Genomic DNA, 20,616 nt, shown 5'->3' with positions numbered 1-20,616 from the left:
AAATCAGGAATGGTTAATACTTATAGGTATAATATCTATCATTAGTTATTCAGGAAAGCAACATGGGAAGTCACTACCAGGTCAGATGGCCCAAAGCATGCAAGTCAATTAAGCAGCAGAATGAAGGTGACAGGAAGCAAGAGTGTTGCCCAAAGAAGTTGACATGCCCAGTGTGACTGGATATGAAACAAGCCTCCTGATAGCTGAATGTGTTTTGAAATACTTGTCAACTACTTGGGTAAACATCTCCCATTCTTGTGATAAACGGAAATTACCAAGGAAAAATATACTAAACCACTCAGCCAAAATAAAACTTGATGAAGAATGGTAACATCCACAATACTGAATGTCCTTGGAGCTCTTTGATCTGTGCTTTTCTAAATTTGGCTCAAGGCCCCATTAAAACCAAGGAGTTTATGTTTGGGCCAATAAATAGAGCCAATAAAAGTCACTCTTGGACCAGGAATGGGTGGAACATAGGTCATCAATGGTGTTTGGTGATTGTGAATGCTGACAGTAGTACTGCTAAGTATATACAGCTCCCTTTACACCCTAGATGAGAAGGGCCAGTAGCAGCTAAGAGAGAAAACAAGAGCAAAACCTACCCCGAGCCCCAGCATTGAAATTTTATTTGGCAAATACGCATTGAGCATCTACTAGGTGCCAGACGGAGCTTAAGCAGGACGCATCCACAGATGAAGAAGAAGTAGACCCAGCCCATGAGACTCCAGACTAGAAGGAAGTCAGTTATGTGCCCCCAGCCATGATACAGGTCAGACTGTGATGAGGGCTAAGCAGAAGAAAGAGTAATTAACTCTACGTGGAAAGATTCTAGAAGACTTTACAGAGGAAGTGCTATTTAGTTGAACCATAAGGAATGAGTGAAAAAACAAACAGCCAGAAAAGGGTGGTATTCTGAGCAGAGGATACAAGCTAAGTAAGTCACAGAAGAGCTGAGGGGCGGAGGCAGCTGGGGAGAGAGTGCTAGAATGATGACATGGAAGGAATTCAAGGCCTGAGGCTGGAAAGGTAACTCAGGACAGACTGCAAATGGTCTGTGATGACTTGTGACACATGCACTTGACCTTATTTTGTAGGCAGGGAATTGTAAGCATTTTATATATTTATATTTAATTTGTAATTTTTATATTTGAAATATTTATATTGTCAAGTGATTCTTAGGAGGAACTTGAATGCATAGAACAAAGAGACGTGATGTTTTATTAGTGAAATTTTTTTTTCCACACCGCGTGGCTTGTGGGATCTTAGTTCCATGACCAGGATTTGAACCCGCGCCTTCGGCAGTGAAGGCGCAGAGTCCTACCCACTGGACCGCCAGGGAATTTCCTACATTTGCTTATTCTTATATCAACTAATGAGAAAAAATATAATCGTTTGCACATCAATCAAGATTTTTTTTTCTAGTGCAAGTGACAGATAACCCCATCCAAACTAACTCAGGGAAGAAAAACAAAAAGTGAGAGAGGAGAAAGATTTACTGACTCGTGTAAATCCAGAAGTGGTTCTGGGATTCCAGAATCAGTTGACTGAAGGAATACCATCAAATACCATCAAAGCTGTCTGTCCATTTCTCATCTCCATGTCCCTCTCCATGGAGGGGCATGGAGAATGGTGGCTGCTCCATTCTCAAGATGGGCTTCCTCCCTGTGGCAGTCCCTGGCAGATCCAGGCTTATAACCATATTCACAAGTTGCAATCTCCTTCCTAACAGGACCCAACACAATCTCAGAACTAAGCCTCAGTGGCCTGGCCTGACTCACATGCCCATCCCTGGCCCTGTCACTGCGCCCTGGACCATGGTACACACTGAATGGTCACAGTGGGTCCTGCATCCCCCCAGAGTCTCCATGGATTCAGAGTGGAGACAGATGGTCTCAGAGGAAAACTGAGGTGCCATTACCTGGAGAAGAAGGAAAGATGCTGGGCAGGTTAAAATAACAGTCTACTCTAATTTGCAAATAATATGCAAACATTTTATAGTTGGGTTAAGGAATGGCAATTGCAGGCTTATATCAGCCTTAACATCTAGTTTGCTTCTGTATTTTATTTTATTTGCATGGTATTGAGAAAATCCTGATTCACATAGGTGAGCAGTTCCAAATAGTAACTTTTTCAAACAGTGTACCTGGAACACTTAGGATACTCTTTAATTAAATTTTTGCCGAAGTTTAAAAGCAGGCTGTAAGTTTGAGTAATACGAAATTCCATTTCAAAGTTTACTTACCTAAACTGTGAAGAGGCTCCTCTGCTAATTTAAGTGTTCGCTGGGAAGAGGTTTTTCAGATGTATCTGCAGTATGTGATGAGAAATTCAACAATATCATTTTCATTTATTTTTTATTTACTTTTATTGAAGTATAATTGATGTATAATATTATACAGGTTACAGGTGATTCCTAACTTTTAAAGGTTATACTCCATTTATAGTTATTATAAAATATTGGCTATATTCCCTGTGTTGTTCATTATATCCATGTAGATTATTTTATACCCAATAATTTGTACCTTAATCCCCTACCCCTATATTGCCCCTTCCCTACCCCTCCTGGTAACCACTAGTTTATTCTCTATATCTGTGAGTCTGCTTCTTTTTTGTTATATTCACTAGTTTGTTATATTTTTTAGATTCTACATGTAAGTGATATCATACAGTATTCGTCTTTCTCTGTCTGACTTATTTCATTTATAAGTCAGACAGAGAAAGACAAATGCCCTCCAAGTCCATCCGTGATGCTGCAAATGGCATTATTTCATTCTTTTTTATGGCTGATTAGTATTCCATTGTGTGTGTGTGTATATGTGTGTGTGTGTGTGTCTGTGTGTCTGTGTGTGTATATATATATATATATATATATATATATATATATATATATATATATATATATATATACCACATCTTCTTTATCCCTTCATCTGTTGATGAACACTTAGACTGCTTCCATATCTTGGCAATTGTAAATAATGCTGCCATGAACATTAGGGTGTGTGTATCTTTTCAAATTAGTGTTTTCATTTTTTTCAGATATGTACCCAGCAGTGGAACTCCTGGATCATATTATAGTTCTATTTTTAGTTTCTTGAGAAACCTCCATACTGTTTTCTATAATGGCTGCACCAATTTACATTCCCAACAACAGTGCAGGATGGTTCCCTTTTCTCCACATCCTTGCCAACATTTATTTGTGTTCTTTTGGATGATAGCCATTCAATATCATTTTTTTTAAACTCAGATATCTCAGTAACTGTGGTTCAAAGATTGAACACAGTAAAATAAATGTCTTGCAATCTGAGTCACAATTTTAAGTTTCATCTTAACTGCTGACAGGTTATCAACAATGGTAGGCGTGGTGATACTGCAACCCCACGTGGCCAGACTGAACTCATTCAGCTTATTAAAAAACAGCGGCAAGCTGGTGCAACTCTGTTGTATCAAAGCACTGTTTTGCTAAGTTTCTTTTCAGAAAAATTAATTAGTGATTTCTTGTCTCATTTGAAATAGGAAAAATAACTCCTTACCCTAAGACAGTGGATAAATGTTACCAGGAAAAAAATTCTGGCACTCACAACCTATTATGTTCCAAATAGCTTTGGAAATCTGAAATTTAGAGATCATGTCCTATTAAACTGACAATGTAGAGAGTACTATTAACCACTGTTTAAAAGATGCTATCTCCTTAAGAGCTAAGCCTGCTCTACTCAACCTGCCAGTGCCTTTTCTAAAATCACATTTCAGCAAAGTAGTTCCTCAGCACTTTGTAGCAGCACTGTGGCCATTCTACACTGTTTTATTTCTCTTGGTGTGGATGGCATGCTTCCTTTCCTAGACTGAAAGCCCCAAAGTGCTGGGGCTTTGTCTTATTGTGTGCTTTCTCCCCATAGAGCTTAGTATAATATATACTATGAGATTAGTGTCATGTCTGATATGAGGCAGACTAGATAAATATTATATATATTTTTTAAATGTGATTTTAATTTACAACAAAATTAAAGGAGAATATTTGTCTAGCCATTGTTTCGAATAAAATTTGTGAGATTAAAAGTTTTGATACCTTTATTAATAGCAGACAAAACAATAAACCAGAAATGTACTTCCTTTAGAGAAATGTTCTCTAATTGAGCTCCCTGTGTTTTGAAGGCTGCTTTGGCCACATGCACACTCATACTCCTCACCAGTCATTCATTCATGAAACAATTAGTATGTACACACTACATGATAATGTATGTCTTAGTTGCTGAGGATGTTTTAAAAAGGCATAGAACACGGTCCTTGACCTCAGGAGTTTAGTCAGGGAGAATCCTAAAAACGAATTATCATAATGCCACCTGATACGTGCCATAATAGAGATATGAATATTACGTGCTGTTGACGAGGCTCTCTCAGGTTGCCAGGAAAAGAGACGTGCTCTGGTGACTTGGGTGAATGTGGTGTGTTGTAAGGATACATGAGGAAGTGGGGAAGAGCAGGAAGCAGTTTTAGCAGCTGCCTGACGGAGCTGGGAATGTCACTCAGGACATAGTATACCTCCAGCCACCTGTTTTTCTTGACATTGCTTCAGCAGTGGGCATCTGTTGCTCCCTCTCTATTGCTCTGCCAATATGGTGACTCAGCTACACTCTGCCTCTGCTTTCTCTGCTTGTACTGTCAAATACTTTCTGTATTTCTTTTCTCTACTCCATTGCTCCTGTTTTTTTGTGGCTCCCACTGCCATGTAGACAGGACTTTTGGACTCCTCTCTGGGTGTCTGCCCATTTCTGCCCAACCTTTTCGCTTAGTCCCCCCAGTAGGTCTCAAATTCAAATTGTGTGAAAAAGGCTTTGTCTGATTAGCCAGTCATCATCCAGGATACAGTGACCACGTTGGGTGGAGTTCTTGCATCAGCCAGTCTTATTGGCTACTGGACATCCCAGGTACAACTGCCTTTGGCTCAAGCATCAATTCTCTGTTCAGTCCACTGTAGCCAGGGAAGCAGGGCTCCGGTTTACATCATGTCAACCCATGCATAGAGCACTGTCTGCAGAAGCTTGCATCACAAGAGGGTGTGGTTCATCCTGGCAATCACATCAACTGACTTTTCTGCAGAACAATGTCCTAGTGTATTGTTTGCCGTCTTGAGTTTGACTATTTCAACTCTTCAACTTTTCTACAAATAATGTCAGACAAAATGTTATAACAATTATAACTTGTTAGTACATTTTAAAAAGTTATTTTAAACACATAAGAATTAAAACTATTTGAATACCCCACAAGAAAAAAATAGTTGAAAAAATTATATTTATAAGAAGGAATATTATACAGCCTTCCAAAGGATCATGATTTGGAGAATATATGATGACAAAGAAAAATGCTGACTGATATAATGTTAAATAAAAATTAGTACATATAAGTTATATAGTATTATTAGTGAATTAATTATACATTCAGCTCTGAAATTGAGAGAGAATAAACTGGAAAGATGAGTTAACAGGAACTCTGGATGGTGGGGTGATGTGTGCGTTTAAAAGTTCTTTCATATGCATTTTTGTATTTCTCAACATTTCAAAGGTAAAAAAACAAAAAACCCACACAACTATAAGATACATAAAGCAGTATGAAAGACCACCCTTACCTAGTAGGTAAAGCCCATAAATTGGTTTGACAAAAAATACAAGATCCTTTGGATCCTGCTTCCAGTAAAAAGTGAGATGTCCTTTCTTATTCATGACCCATAACAGCTAAGAAAACAAAGATGACAATGAAATCAAAAGCATGACAGAATAATGGGTTACATGGTGGCTAATTATGCATCCTGTGCTGTAGTATTCTTAGGAGGATGTCTGGGTTGTCAAAATATAGTTCTTGCTTGCCCCAATCATTTATTCATAGACCACAATGGAATAGGTTTCAGGGGATGCAAAATGGGAGACAGCGAGTCTATGAACAACTGTAATCCCAAGGGAAAAAGTACTAACAGAAGATAATGCGAAGGAGGGCAAAGACCCCGAAAAGATGGCTAATTCTGCCTGTGAGAGTGAGGGAAGAATTTAGAAAGTTGCTGACATTTGATGTGAGCCTTAAGAAATATTAATTGAATTTTCAAGGGAGCTGAATAAAGCGCACCTTACTTCTATTCCTGAATTCTAAACTGGAATGGAATAGAAGAATGAAATAGAAGAATAGGGTAGGTGGGAGACCAAGCTATCACCTTTACTTGATGAAGCTGATAGTGAAGAATAAGGCTGTCTGACTTCAGGTAAGTGGATTTCCAATTCTAAACCCGGAATTAGACAGATTTATCCATGCAGTCACCAGAATTGCATTACCACACAGGCTTTCTGATGGAGGGCAAGACTCCTATAAAACCTACAACAGGAGAATCAGAGCAGAACACATATTCTCAGCAGGCAGGTTCACCACCACCCCCACAAAAAAAAAAAAAAAAAAAAGGAGAGGAGGAGGCTGAAATGTACATGCTCTGCGCAGCAGGTTGAATGGTGACCCCTTCCCCACCCACTCACCCCTCACCGCAAAAGACGTGTCCACTCAGAATCTGTGACTTGACCTTACTTGGAAAAAGGCTTCTTCACATATGTAATTAAATTAAAGATACTGAAATGAGATCATCCTGGGGTAGGCTGGTCCCTAAATCAAATGGCAAGTGGCCTTAAAAGAAAAGGGCAGAAGACAGAGAAAAGATGGTCAGAGATTGTAGTGATGCATCTACAAGCCAAGGACCACCAAGGATTTGGGCGACCACCAGAAGTGGGGAGAGGGGCACTGGACAGGTTGTTCCTCAGTCTCCAGAAGGAACCAAACCTGTCCACACCTTGTTTTTAGACTTCTGGCCTCCAAAACTGCAAAAGAATAAACTTCTATTGTTTTAAGCCACTCGATTTGTGCTAATTTGTTACAACAATTCTGAGAGACTAATACACTCTGTTTCTTCTTCTAAACTCAGCCATCTGTGAGTAGAGAGAGGAGGGAGAGGCCAGATTATTTCCCTAGTTGAGCTTTCTCCACATAAAAGGAAATATTATGAATGGGAAAGACACATCTTCCCCTAAACTTTGTCCCCTAAAATAATAATAAAAGTTGCTAACATTTTTTGAGTGCTTGTCATACCAGCTATTGTTTTGAGTAGTTTCATAAAGAATACAGTAGAGGACTGTGGACAGGAAGGGACTTCCAAGCCAAGGGGAAAACTCTGTGGGGTTTTCCCAACCCATACACTTCCTCCTCTGTTCCTATATGACTTCCACCCATTTCATGGGCATTTGGCCCAGGGCTGCTGGGATTTACAACCTTGGGTCCCACATCCTCTATTCACAGAGATAGGAGAGCGTTTGTTTAATTATAAAATTTCTGTAAATACCATATAATGCTTATGAAAAAATTGATGTATTAGTCTCCAGAGAAACAGAACCAAAGGCCGCTAATTTAAATGTTAATCTGATCTTTAAAATATCTTCACGGCAACATCTAGACCAATGTTACACCAGACAACTTGTGTGCCATAGCCTAGCCAAGTTAACATGTAAAATTAACCCTCACAATGGGCTTTTTTTTTTTTGATTTATGTTTTCTTTTAAATTATAGTAAAATATATACAACATAAAATTTACCATGCTAATCATTTTTAAGCATACAATTCAGTGACATTGAGTACATTCACATTGCTGTGCAGAGCTTTTTTCATCTTGCCAAACTGAAACCCTGTGCTTATTGAACAGTAACTCCCCATTTCCCCTCCTCCAGCCCTAAGCAACAACCATTCTACTTTCTGTCTCTATGAATTTGACTATCTAAGTACCACACATAAGTGGAATCATACAGGCTTTGTCCTTTTGTGACTGGCTAATTTCACTTCAAGGTATCTTCAAGGTTCATCTGTGTTTCAGTGTATGACAGAATTCCCTTCTTTTTTTTTCTTTTTTTTTTTTTTTTTCCTGTGGTACGCCGGCCTCTCACTGCTGTGGCCTCTCCCATTGTGGAGCGCAGGCTCCGGATGCGCAGGCTCAGCGGCCATAGCTCACGGGCCCAGCCGCTCCGCAGCATGTGGGATCCTCCCAGACCGGGGCACAAACCCGTGTCCCCTGCATCGGCAGGCGGACCCTCAACCACTGCACCACCAGGGAAGCCCCACATTCCCTTCTTTTTTATGGCTGAGTAATATCCCACTGTATGTACATACCACGTTGTGTTTCTTTGTTCATCTATCAGTGGACACTTGGGTTGCTTCTACCTTTTGGTTATTGTGCATAATGTTGCTATGAACATGAGTGTGCAAATTTCTGTTTGAGACCCTGCATTCAATTCTTTTGAATACCTAGAAGTAGAATTACTTGGTCATATGGTGATTCTGTTTAATTTTTTGAGGAACTGCCATACCATTTTCCACAGTGGCTACACCATTTTACTATGATCTAGTCATCATTTTCAAACTGGTTTCAGGAGACAGGATTAACAGTTGCTTAAGGTAACACATACGCATTAATGCTCAGACTGCAGCCACACACCCACCCGAAAGTGAACCAAGCATTCAACAAGCAACCAAAATAAATTATGGATACTGCACGTTGACTATCCAGCCTTCTTTCAGTCTTTCTTCTTCCCTAAGAGAATTCTAATTTTATTCAGTCACTTTTCTTCCCTCTACAGTGTCATGTGCCTCAGGGGAAACTAACCTTATTTCCAGGAATGGGTCTGATTGGTCTCAGGTGAATATTGCCCTGTCAGGAGTTAGGCCGTCCTTAGGCATGTGGCTCAGTTTGGACCAATAAAATGAGAGTGAAATTGGTAGTGGGGCTTCTGGAAAATTGTGCCTCATTCCTGGGAAAGTACCATAAGAAGAGACCCTTTCGCTTCTTCCTCTAGACCTTGTCATTTCTGCATGTAATTCTTGGAATTGCTTTAGCCAGGCTGCCACTAACATGAAGGTAAAGCCAATATCAACCATGGAACTGTGGAAGAGAATGTAGGCCCTTCATGTTAACATCACTGAAATGCTGAATTAACTCACTCTGGAGCCCATCCTACACACGTTGGTCTACTCGATGACAGAACAAGCTGGTAAAAATATCTGGCCCTCCATGAAAAAGTAACGTGGTTATAAATATGTGAATCATGAAAACACAGAAAAGGATAAAGGAGGACAATATATAAATTGCTCACTATCCCACTGTATTAGTCAGGGTTCTTGGTTGCGAGCATCAGAAACCAACGCTGCTTCATTCAAGTAGAAAAGTAATGTGTCGGAAGGATTATTAAGGAGCTGACAAATCCAAAGGCAGGAGAACCAGTATTCCTTCCCATGGGATCCAGTACCAAGCTCATCCCAAGGTACCAGATGACACCAATGGAGTCAGAAGCCCCACAGCCACTGCCACCATCATCGTTTCTGCCGTCACTAGCACCGCCCCCATCATTGTTCCACTATCATCACCTCCACTCCCACTGTGATGATCTGCTTGCTGACTGTCCAAATGGCAAACCATGGCTGGGACTTGAGGATGCATGTCAAGAGCCTAGGGAACCAAATTTAAGGAGGCACATACTCTCAGGGTCATACAAATGCAAATCAGCACTTCCAGGACTTTGAAAATGCATGCCTCCTTAAATTTTACACTCTAGCACCCTATATGCCTCACTTGCCTCACCTTACCCCAGGTCCTGTGTCACACACCCAAGTTTTGAAGTTTCAGGTGGAAGCTTCAATGTACAAGCCCAGTTCATAGGACCACACCCTGGTTGCTAGGCAGTGAGCAAGGAAGGGTTTCCCCTTTCAGCTTCCACAGACAACTAGGGCAAGGTACCCTACCAAAACTCAACACAGTGGGGAATTGCCCCCAACCAGGAATCACCTCCAAGATAATCATAGTTACCACAGTTTGGAGGCAGTGCTTTCAGGCTTTCTTCCATGCATATACACTGGGGGTGAGTGCAAAAAATGATTTTATAGTTCTTAGTTTTTTGTTCTTAGAAAAGAATATTCTAGGTGGAATTTACCCAAGATTTTCTCCTAACCAGCATCATACCCTGGTGTCTGAACTATATCACCCCTGCAATATGTGACTCCGAAATAAAAAAATTAAGTCAATCATATGTTAGATTTACACTCTTATTACTAATATTTGATCATTACCCAAGTTGTTAATTCTTTTCTAAAATCATTGTGGTTTGCCTTTGAAAGTCCTGTCATAGATATTTAAGTTGTTGTAGGCAAGAGGATTGACAACCCCAAACACCCCATACCCACAAGCATGCTCTTGACAAAATCCTATCTAAAGATCAAAACACTATAAAAGAAACCCAGAGTGTGGGATTCACTAAATGTGCTGGCTGATTTCACTTTAAAAGTGTTACTTATAGAAAGAGGAAAAGCTTTTGAAGTGTAAGCAGTTTAACATGGAGAGAAAATAGATAGTCAAACAAACCATAAATGGAAGGAAACTATAGAACAATGTGATTTTCAAACTTGCTTTTCGGGGTAACTTCTTCTTTTAAACTGTTCACTTTAAATGTACTTAGTTTAATCTTTCTCAAAGCATGGTCCGAAGTCACTTTTTTTTTAAATTTCACTTTCTTTAATGGTAAAAAAAAAATTACCCAGGCCTTATCTGCAGGCTTACTTGTAGTTTTACTTTGTCTTCATAAAGCTGATTCAGCTGACAGTTGCTAAGGTGATGGCCTTTTTACAAGACATTTTATTTATGGAGCATAGTTAAAGGAGAGGCATATTTTACTTGAGACTTTCTAGAAAAACGATACTTGCATTTGCCATATATGTCACTCCGGGTCAAATTTTAAACACAGGGGAACTAATAGATATTGTTGTGACTTAATTAAATTAAGGACAAATGTACTCTGTAAACAAAAGCTTTAAAGTTTCCTAGCTGGTGGCTGTTTTTTTTCATCCCTTTACTCTTTGACTGCTTAAGACTGTGAAACTCAGGCTTCATCAGTGGCCTCTAAGATTTAAAGAAATATATTTTGTATTACATGGCTCAAGAAGCAGACATAAGTAGTCAAAATAAGAATCACTTTTTTAAAAAATCACTTAACAAGAGTTCTTTTTTAATTTTTGTTTTAATTTACTTGAAATTTCCTTGAGCCAAAAACATCCTACTAGTTGAATTAGTTTTATGTTTGCACAGATGTTTACCATAGATTGTTGTTTTGTTCTTGTTGTTATTAAAGGAATCACTGAAAATGGTAAGAATATCCGGAACGATAAACCCAAAGCCACTTTCTGGGTAGAACTACTTGCCCTACATTCAATGTTGCTAAGCCTCTGTATTTCTTGAGGGAAATATATGCATAGCTCACCACCTCTAATTCCCATCTTCCTACCCAAAAGCTACTAATGTGAGGTTGATAGGCAGAGCTTTTCTATCTACTTATCCTCAGACACAGGCATATGATGTAATGGGACAAAACAGGAAGGCTGCGAGGGCTTCTGGGTAGGTTTTCCTCACTTCTAAAGGAGACACAAGACAGAGCCATTCCATTTTTCTCCTCTGGACTTTGTCATTTATAAGTAAAGGCTGAAACTGTCGTGGACAACTTGTTAAAATGTGCACAAAAACTGAACATGCTGGGAACACAGAGTGGAAAGCTGAATACAAGAAAAACCTAGGTCCATGATGGCATTGCTAAGCAGATGAAATAACGCTGTAATCACTTTTCCTCCAAACTTCTTATTCTGTGAGATAATATATCCTTATTGTTTAAGCAACTTGGAGTTGAATTTTCTGTTACTTAAGCCAAAAGCACCCTAACTGATTGTGACAGATTGCAAAAATGGCCATAGTTCTTCACCCCTCCCAGTTATCTACAGCCTATGCAAAATGCAGCTTGGCCTCTCCTTCTATCAGGAGGCAATTTCTCCACTCCTTGAATCTGGGCTGGGCTTGTGACTTGCTTTGGACAATGTTGAAAAGTTCAGAGCCTGGGCCTAAAGAGGCTTTGCATAATTGCCTTCTCACTTATGGAATCCTGCTGCCACCATATAAAGAAGCCCAGGCTAGCCTATGGAGGAGGAGAAACACTGTGGAGAGTAACTCAGTTTTCCCAGCCACCTCTACTGAGCCACCAAACTGTCCTCACCAACCCATGAGCTGATCACAGATACATAAATGACCTCAGCCAAGATCAGCCAAGCCAGCCCAGACCAGCCTTTCAGCTATCCCAGCCCAAACTGCCAGCTACAAAACTAAGCATTAAATTAGTGGTTGTTATTTTAAGCCACTATGTTGTGGGATTATTTGTCCCCTGGCAAAAGCTAACTGATACATGGATAAAAGTAAAATTACAGATGGTTGCTAAGAACAACAACTTCCCTTAACCACATGTTTCATTAAGCAATCTTTGAATATATATGTCTTGGTATTAGAAAGGATACATATGTGTGCTGTCAAAATTAAGTCATTAAATATATAGTACATGTGAGACTCTTGCACAGTTGTGGAAATGGAATAATTGAAGACAATACTGGCATCCTACCTTCACGTCCTATTTTTGACCTGTTGTAAGGTTATCCCTATTAACTGCAGAGGAAGGGAGTATCAAGAAAGGCTGCATGGATAGGGTTTAGTAGCAATATGTTTACAGGGAAAAAAATTATATAAATTCCATACTTCTGTTTGTTAACCATAAAGTATGTATGTGTTCATCAGTGCAAAAACTGATGCTGAAGGGGTTGGTCGTATATAATATTAAAAACTATATTTGGTTTTGCAGTGTAAAAAAAAAAAAGAAAGAAAGGGTGCACAGAATCTGAAACCATTTATATATGGCAGCAGAAAACCATCTTTGTATATATCTACAAATCCAATATTTCCTTCCTAATCCCTTGGGAGGGCATTGAAGGTAGACTGCATTCTTCATGCACTCCCTAATCAAATGCAGAACTAGGCAACTTAGAAACCTTCTGAGTAGTGGGGACAGCCAACATGCAATCAAATGAATCATGAAATCTTAGAGCAGAAACTAGCCTCAGAGAATACCTAGTTCAACTCCCCTATACAACACAGTCTTCTCCATAACATCCAATTCCATTCAGTGATCATTTACTGGGCCCCTCCTGTGTGCAAGTCACTAAGCGGCAGAGAATACAAGAAAAGGAATGCACATCCCTGCCTTCTAGGAGATTACTACCCAGTAGGAAAGATAAGGTACTTACAGATGAGACCCAAAAGCAAACTGTTACAGAGACTTAAATACTAGCCTTTGTGAAGTCAAAAGGAAGAGCAATCTCTCCTATAGCAGAAGTAGGAAAGAGGTGACATTGGATATGGGCCTTGATATGAATTGAATATCCTTGACAATGGAATAGAGGAGGAAGTCTCAGATGGAGGAAACATGATGAGCATAGATATGGATGGGAAAAAACAATAGACCAGTGTATCAGGGGCATCAGATACTGAAAATAACCTTTAAGCATTGATTTGGTGAACATTCTGGACTTTTACCTTCCAAACATGTCCTTCTCCTGTTTTCTTCATGTAAGTAAATGGCATGTTCATTCACCCAGATGTTCCAGCCCAAAGCTAGAAGGTGTCCTTGATTTGTTTCCTTCCCTCAAACCTCATATCTAAACCGACATAAAGTCCAGTCAATTCTAACCACCAAGATACGTCTAGAATCCAGCTCCTTCTCACCACCTCTATCACCACCAGCCAAGACTAGTCCATAGTTTTCCATAGCATCCTCCTCATTTAGCTTCTTACCTCCATTCTTTAACTCTTTCCAGTTTATTCCCCACACAGCAGCCTGAGTGAGCTTTGTAAAATGTAAATTATTTCATATCACCCCCTCCAATAATTCCTCTCCAGTAGTTTCCTGTCGCACGGGGGATAAAATCCGAACTTCTTACCATAAAATCAAAACTCCAAGGGCTTGTAGGATCTGACTTCTGCCTTGTCTGATATCTCCTACTGCTTTCCCACTTGCCCCTATGCCTCAGCCACACTGATCCTTCTTCAACAATTCGAGATCCTTCTCTCCTTAAGGCCTTTGTAGGCTCTATTCCCTCTACCTGGAGTGCAGATCCATGGCTTGTCCACTTATTTCATTCAAGCCTCTTCTCAAATTTTCTCTCTCCAAAGACGCCTTCCCTGACCATCTAAAAGAGGCCCCACCTCCATCACCCTCTATCCCTTTAACCTGTTTAATTTTCTTATCATCACCTGCAATTACATTATATATTCACTTGTTGATTTATTTCTTGTCTGTATTACTATTAATTTCCTATTGCTGTTGTAACAAATTACCACAAACATGGTGCCTTGAACAAGACAAATTTATTATCTTAGAGTTCTGGAGGTTGAAAATCTGAAATGGGCCTCAATGGGCTACAATCAAGATATCAGCAGGGCTGTGTTCCTTCTGGAGAATTTGTTTCCTTGCTTTTGTCATCTTACAGCAGCCATTGCATTCCTTGGCATTTGTCCCCCTTCCATCTCCAAAGTCAGCAATGGCGGGTCAAGTCCTGCTCACATGGCATCACTCTGACACTCATTCTTCTGCCTTCTTCCATCTTTTAAGGCCTTTTGTTATTACATTGGGCCCACCTGGATAATCCATAATATTTTAAAGCCATTTTATTAGCAACCTCAATTCCATCTGCAGCCTTAATTCCCCCTTGCCACGTAACCTAATATATTCACTGGTTCCAGGGATTCAAATGTGGACATCTTTGGGGGGACATTATTCGGGCTACCACCCTCCATACATACCAGAATATCAATGTCACTGGGGGCCAGAACCAGGTCTTTGTCACCATTCTCCCGCACCTGGCACATAGCAATGTATATTGGTCCACATATGTTTGTGAAATGAATTCTTGAATGCAACGTACTGTTATAAGAGCTTTATATGTATCATCCTAATTTCAACTTCACAACTATTCTATGAAGTAAGAGCAGTTATTATCCCTTTTACATTTGAGAAAACGGAGGGCCAGAGAAGTTAAGTAATTCGACTAAGGTCACATAGTAAGCGCCAGAGCCCAAGGCACAAACTAAAGCAAACTCTAAGGCCTTTGCTCTAACCAGTGTACTACCACTCCCTCATAAGGGAGTCATGGAAAAGGAAAGGTGGGCCCTCCTAGTATCTGCCTTGAATAAACCAACTGGCTAGTCTAAGTGGAAAGCTCAGGGAGAATACCATCCTCCTTCACACAAGACTATGGAGTCTCTGTCTTGATACAACTCATGAAGACAAACTCAGTAATTTGAGGGGAAGCTTATTTCAATCTTTCTACCAGGTCTGGTTTTGCTCCAACTAATTACAGCTACCCACAGGTTCCTGAGGATACGTTCAAGCTGAATGCAAACTCTTTTGTTCTTCCTGAGTGGGCCTCCCACGTAGAATCACTGTCTGCTTTCTTACTGCGGTGAACTGGATTGGGCATTGAAGAAACTAAGGGACCAAACACCACCTTTGCTTCAAGGCTAGATCAAAGCCAGCCTCAGCAACGAACTTCTGTAGCCTTTCCTCTGAATCTCACCTTAGTCTTGCCCAAAGACCAGAGACTCCTCCACACAGACGATACCCCTTGCCCCCAAACTCAGGACCCAGAATGCTTCAGAGGAGGGAGAGTAAGACTCTTATAATCATTTCCCTCCATTTCTCCCCAAATTTCCATCTCCCAGGCCAAGAGGGGGGGGTGGGTGAGGCATTGTATGTTTGATGAATACCAGGGCCCCTCCCTCAGGAGTCTGGAAAGGAGAACCGAGAGTGGGTTGCCAACAGTCAGTACTTTTCTTTTTCTGGCAAATAATCCAGAAAATGGATAATTCCCACAAACACAATCAAGTTAGCAATCCATGTACAATTTGGCAATACGCTTGTTAGTCACATAATAACTTAAATTGCTCGTGGGATTTTTATTTTTATTATTTTTTTTTTTTGCTGTACGCGGGCCTCTCACTGCCGTGGCCTCTCCCGTTGCGGAGAACAGGCTCCGGACACACAGGCCCCGCGGCCATGGCTCGCGGGCCCAGCCGCTCCACGGCACGTGGGATCCTCCGGGATCGGGGCACGAACCCGCGTCCCCCGCATCGGCAGGCGGACTCTCAACCACTGCGCCACCATGGAAGCCCGCTTGTGGGATTTTTAAAGGAAAAATTACTAATTTTGATGTTTCTTGGAGACAAATTTTTCAAAGAATTTTGAGGCAAAATAAGACTAAGGTCAAAGTATTATCTCTAGGTCTGTGTCATAACAGCTGCTCTGAGTACATTATCTCCCCTTTAATGATCCAACTACCATACCCACACATCCTCTGTCTACCTATCTATCTACCTATCTCTCTCTCTAGGTCTATTTATCTCTCACAACCTTCTCAACCTTGTACACATATCCATTTATATAGATACATACATACTTCCTCCTAGTTTTTCACTATTATCCAGGAATTCTCCCAGTCCTCCTCCTTCATGCTGTCCTGCTCTCTACTCCACAGATAATTCCACTCACATAATGACAGCACTGGAATTATCCAGTTTGATTATAATTATTCAATTATTCATTGAATGCTGTCTATGTAGATTGTTATCATTTCCTACACACAAGCTGGTATCCCAGCTCCAACACTTACTATCTATGTGGCTTCAGGCAAATTATTTAACTTCTCTGAACCTCTGTTTCTGCATCTGAAACTGGCATAATGATGGTACCTACCCCATGCTCAGTACTGAGCATCAACTATGAAAATGACCTTATTGTAGGTGCTAAGGATACATCAATAAAAAAAGGATGAGGGACTAAGCCCGTGCGCCACAACTTCTAGAGCCTGCGAACCACAACTACTGAGCTCACACCCCACAACTACTGAAGCCTGTGCACCTAGAGCCCGTGCTCCACAACAAGAGAAGCCACCACAATGAGAAGCCCGAGCACTACATCAAAGAGTAGGCCCTGCTCGCCACAACTAGAGAAAGCCCACATGCAGAAACGAAGACCCAACGCAGCCATTAATTAACTAATTAATTAATTAATTTTAAAAAGATGAAATCCCTGCTCTCAGGACACTTACATTCCAGCAAGGAGGAAATGAGTCTCAAGTAAACAAAAAAAGGTAATTTCAGAGAAGTGCTATTAAAGGTAATACACAGTAATATGATATAAATTTAGTGGGAAGGTGATAGCCAGCTTCAAAGATGGCCACTGATGACCATCACCTCCCAGTATTCCTGTCTTTGTATACATACATATACAGGTGATAAAAGACATTGCAGCTTCTACCGTGCTCTCTCTTGGATCACTTACTCTTGGGGAAGCCAGCTGCTGTGTTGTGAGAACATTCGAATGGCGTCATGGATAGTACTATGGCAAGGTGGTGATGAAAGGAGCCTCTTGTCAATAGCCAGTGCTGACCTTGCCAATAGCCAATGTCTACCTGCCATGTTGAAAGTGATGACTGCAGCCCCAGAAAACTCATAAAAGTCTCCAAGCCATAACCAGTAAGCCAAGCTGCTCTGGAATTCTGACCCACAAAAACTATGTGACTATAATTTTTATTGTGGTTTTTTAAGCTACTAAGATTTGAAGTCATTTGTAACACAGCAGTAGATGATTAATACAGGGAGTTTTAGACAAGATGATCAGGAAAGGCTTCAGTGAGCTTCACTGAGCTTGGTTTATTGTGAGGATTAAATAAATAAGGTGCACAAAATGCTTAGCATGGGGTCAGGCTTTTAGTACCTGCTCCGTAAACATCAGCTATGGTTATTTTTATTATTTATGGTGAGATTAGTCTTCAACCAACACCCTCATATTACAGACGAGGACCTTGGGATCTAGAGACTTTCAGACATTTGTCCATATCACACAAAGCTACTGTCAGCCAACCCACGTCTGAGGGCTGGGTCTCCTAGCTTCTGCTAGAACCTAAGCCAGACTTCTTTCTTCTTATACACTCCGTCTCTTCCTTCCTTGCACAAAATCTAAGGAGGACGTGACGAGTCTGCATACAGATTAAGACTCTACTGAGTCGGCCCTACCATCCACAGTCGACAGAGCAGGGGACAGAGAGAAAGTGAGTGTGGTGTGTGCAGGAGAAGCTATTCAATGGCTCCCGGGGGCAGTGGAGGTGGGGTTCCTTCAGAAAGCAATGGCCAGGGACTTCCCTGGTGGCACAGTGGTTTAGACTCTGTGCTCCCAATGCAGGGGTTCTGGGTTCGATCCCTGGTCAGGGAACTAGATCCCACATGCATGCAGCAACTAAGAGTTCGCATGCTGCAACTAAGGAGCCCTACTGCCACAACTAAGACCTGGCGCAACCAAATAAATAAATAAATATTTAAAAAAAAAAAAAAGAAAAGAAAGCAATGGCCATGGCCAGATGAGCATTTCTGAATTGATGTGAAATGCTCTCTTCTTTACTAATCACCACTGGAAATCCAGCAGCTGTTTTTAATATTTTGATGCTAATCACCTGAAAGGCCATGGTGAGGAGGAAAGAGAGGAAGGCATATTGTCTGCACAGCCCATGAGCCTATCAGTGCCTCAGCCTAAAAGGTCTTACAACAGGCTGGCTCCCATATGCTGCTGTTCTTATCCTGCTGTGAGGTCAAGGATATGGCCCACTTTTCTCTCTTGGTGGCCATCACACCCATTCTCTCCCTGGGCGTTCTGTCCTCCTCTCCACCCCCATGACCAGCTGTGGAGTAGCACGTGTCCCCCACTCCTCCCTCTTTCCTTGTAGCCTTCAAAGATAAGCTCACAGGCCCTGCTTATTTTAAAGAGTTCACTACTATTCACTGTAGAGAAACAGATATCTAACAGGCAAAGAAAATAACGAAAGACAGGGAAATTACAAAGACTACAGAATCTTTCAACATGACCATGTCACTCCCTTATTTAAAACCTTTGGGTCACTTCCCATCACCTACGGAACAAATCCCAAGCTCTTTAAGGAGGCACACAAAGTTCTCCAAGACCTTGTCTGCGTTCAAATCTCTACTCTGTACTTGCCAGCCGTGTGCCCTGAGCAAGTTACTTATTTCTTTGTGCCTCATTTTCTTCTGATGTAAAAAGGGAATAATAATATAGGGTTGTTGTGAGAATTAAATGAGTTAATATATGTAAAACCATAGGTCAGTATCTGACACATAGTAAGTGTTCAAGAAATGTAATCTATTACTATTACTATTATGATGATGAAGAACATCTCTGCAACCTGTCCATTACTCCTTGTCTTACAGTTGCTTGAAGTCCCCTCACATATGTTACCATGCTGTTAATCACCTCTGTGCTAATTTGCTCAATTCCCCTGTATCTAGACAAACTTTACCCTCCCCCAAGCCTGGCTCACATCTGAGTCTTTAGAGAAGATTCTACTCAAGGAAGCCTCTTTGGGAAGCATTCTATAACCATCTTCTCATCACCACACACTGGCTCAGGTATCTTCTTCTTTTTTTTTTTCCAAAAGATTAAGTATCAATACTTTAATTTATGATATAATGTTAATTTTTATATTAATGTAATTTACATAATATTCTTGAAATAACAGAATATAAAACTGACCAGTGCCAAGGGCTAAGGGTTGGGTGGAGGTGGAAGGGAAATGGGTGTGGGTATAAAAGGGCAATGCAAGGAATCCCTGTGGTGATGGAAAAGTTCTATACCATGATTACCTCGGTGCTAATATTCTGGTTGTGATATTGTACTACAGTTTTGCAAGATTTAATCACTGAAGGAATTGGGTGGAATGTGCACAGGATCTCTCACTATTTCTCACAATTGTATATTTTAAAAAAATTTATTTTATATCGGAGTATAGTTGATTAACAATGATGTGTTAGTTACAGGTGTACATCAAAGTGATTCAGTTATACCCATACAAGTATCCAGTCTCTTTCAAATTCTTTTCCCATTTAGGTTATTACAGAATATTGAGCCAAGTTCCCTGTGCTGTACAGGTACTTGTTGGTTATCTATTTTAAATATAGTAGTGTGTACATGTTAATCCCAAACTCCCAATCTATCCCTCCCCACCCAACCCTTTCCCCCTGGTAACCATAAGTTCTCTCTCTAAGTCTGTGACATGTATCTTCTTCTGTATTCCTATAACATCCTAATCATACCTCCATCAAGAATATATGTGTATGCTTTAATTATCTAGAGCTGCATAACAACATATCCCAACACTTAATGACTTCAAACAACAGCCATTTTATTTGCTCACAATTTTATGGGTCAAGAATTTAGGTTAAGCTTGGTTGGGTGGTTCTTCTGCTCCATATGGCATCAGCTGAGGTCATTCACTCAGCTGCATTCATTTAGCCACTGGACTGAATAGAAGGCCCATGAAGGGTCCACTCACATGTGTAGTGCCTCAGTGGTCCTCTCACATTCTTGCTCCATGTGGCTAGCTTGGGCTTCCTCACAGCATGGTGGTTTTAGAGTAGATTGGCTCCTTACATGGTGGCTGTCTTCCAAGAAGAAGCATTTTAAGTGGCAAAAGCCAAAGCTGTAGCTCTCTTAAGGCCCAAGCTTGGAAGTTACTTCCACCACATTCTACTGGTCAAAGCTAGTGATAGGACAAGCTCAAATTCAAGAGAAGGAATAAAAAGAATGTATAGCCATCTTGAAGTCACCACGACAGGTCCCTCT

Source organism: Mesoplodon densirostris, chromosome 1 (assembly GCF_025265405.1).
Source record: "Mesoplodon densirostris isolate mMesDen1 chromosome 1, mMesDen1 primary haplotype, whole genome shotgun sequence".
NCBI classification, from domain to species: domain Eukaryota; kingdom Metazoa; phylum Chordata; class Mammalia; order Artiodactyla; family Ziphiidae; genus Mesoplodon; species Mesoplodon densirostris.
This window is presented reverse-complemented; position numbering follows the sequence as displayed.